The sequence below is a fragment of the Galeopterus variegatus genome, unplaced genomic scaffold (assembly GCF_000696425.1).
Source record: "Galeopterus variegatus unplaced genomic scaffold, G_variegatus-3.0.2 Scaffold6860, whole genome shotgun sequence".
NCBI lineage: Eukaryota > Metazoa > Chordata > Mammalia > Dermoptera > Cynocephalidae > Galeopterus > Galeopterus variegatus.
In genome coordinates, this window is record NW_007732971.1 from 14,173 (window position 1) to 16,152 (window position 1,980).

Below are 1,980 nucleotides of genomic sequence, written 5' to 3' on the forward strand. Positions count from 1 at the left end.
CTACATCTATTGTCTGCCTGCTTTGTCCCAGGTATGGTGGATATAATGGAGAAAAATTAGATATGGTCCATGCTCTCTGGACTTAGGTTTACTGGTGGGAGACAGTCACTCATAAAACAATCACACTAACGAATACATATTTGGAATCTGAGATAATTACACCAAGGAGAGAAGCCAGTTTTGTGAGAACTTACAGAGACCAGTTAAGACTTCTACTTCTACGAAGATGGCTGGGATGACTTCCCTGAGGAAGAGGTACGCATGGGTGGGAATTTTCTGGGCAAAGGTGTGGAACCAAGGGGGAGTGAGAAAGAGTGGCCCAGGTAAAGGACCAACATGGACAAAAGGCCCTGCAGCTGGAGAGGAGGCCAATGGGAGGGGTCCAAGATTTGAAAGGGAGAGATAGGAGCCATTCCTGGAGGCTTCTGTCCTGAAATGGTTTCTTCTGCCCGATTGGAAGTATACTGATGGATTGCAGAATTTTTCATCAATGATAATGAAATTTCTTATGGAAGAAAGTGACTTTCAGGGCCACAAAAATAGATTACATTGTATAATGATGAATATATTAATTATTCTGATTTGAGCATCACATATTGCACGCAAGTATTGATATTCAACTCTGTACCCCACAGATATGCACAACCAACTATGTTCCAATAAGAAAAATAAAGAAAATGACTTTTCAACAATGTGGCACATACATAAGGAGAGGGGCTCCCGAATTAAGTGAATATAAAGGAAAGAGACATCCAGACCACATCCAAACAGGAATATGATCTGCAAAACTGGGCCACCCTGGCAACCTTTCCAGCCTCATCCACCATCATCCTAAAAATATTTTTCAACTTCACAAATGTACCATATGCTTTCCCACTTGCCTAGGACCTTTGCACAGGCTGTTGTGCCTTCCTGGAGCATCCTTTTCCACTCTGCTTTTCACCTGATACCTGTTCATGCTACAAGTGTCAGCTTTTATGTCAGCTTCCTTAGGCCTTTCCTGACCTGCCCTCACTCCACTGGGTAAGATCTCCCTAGTTTTACGCATCCATAACACCTAACTCTGCTCCTTTATAACACTTCTAATTATTCAGGTTAATAATTATCCTCTCTGTTTATGGTGTGCTCACTGTGTGCTAGGCACTATTCTAAGCCCTTTATGTGTATTATCTCATTTAATTATCACACCCCAGCAAAGTAAGAACTGTTAGTATGATCACTTTATATATTGGGGAAACTGAGGCACAGAGAAGTAAATAAGTTTTCCAAGGTCTCTCCACCAATACTTGGCAGCACCAGAGTTTGAACCAATAGCTGACTCCAGCATGTATGTTCTTCACTGCTTCCTATAGTATAAACAGAAGAAGGATGAGGCTGAACAGGTATGCAGGGGCTTCTTAGATCAAGATTTGGCTATTTCTAGGCTGTTCTGGCACTCTGAGCTTACCCTAGAAAACAGGGATCATTAAGCTCCCTTCTAGGTCACACAAAGAAGGGATAGAATTATTTGCAGGGACATAGGCAAGTCAGTAGATGACTCAGGTGATGAACTGGGGAAAGTGGAAGTAGACAGCTGCCTAGTGGTCCTCGGTTATGCCTCCTGAGGTAAAGAGGCAAAGGGGATCCTAGAATTTTCCTGCTAACACAAGGTGGGAACCAAAAGGCATCATATCTCTCTCTCTCTTTTCCTTGTACTATTTAGAATATAAGTTTGGAAGTTGTAATTGGCTTAAGAAATAGAATTTTATGGGGACATGGGGTATAATCACAGTTTGTGGTAATGGACATGCTGCAGTATGGATCTGGCCATCATAAGTGGTGACAATTTGCTTTGTGCCCCATGAATATTCATAACCAATAAAAACAACACAAAACATTTAAAAAACCCCCCAAAACAAATAGGAGTCCACTTTCTTCTTTCTTTTTTTTTTTAATTTTAATTTTTATTTTGTCAATATACAATGTAGTTAGTTATTGTGT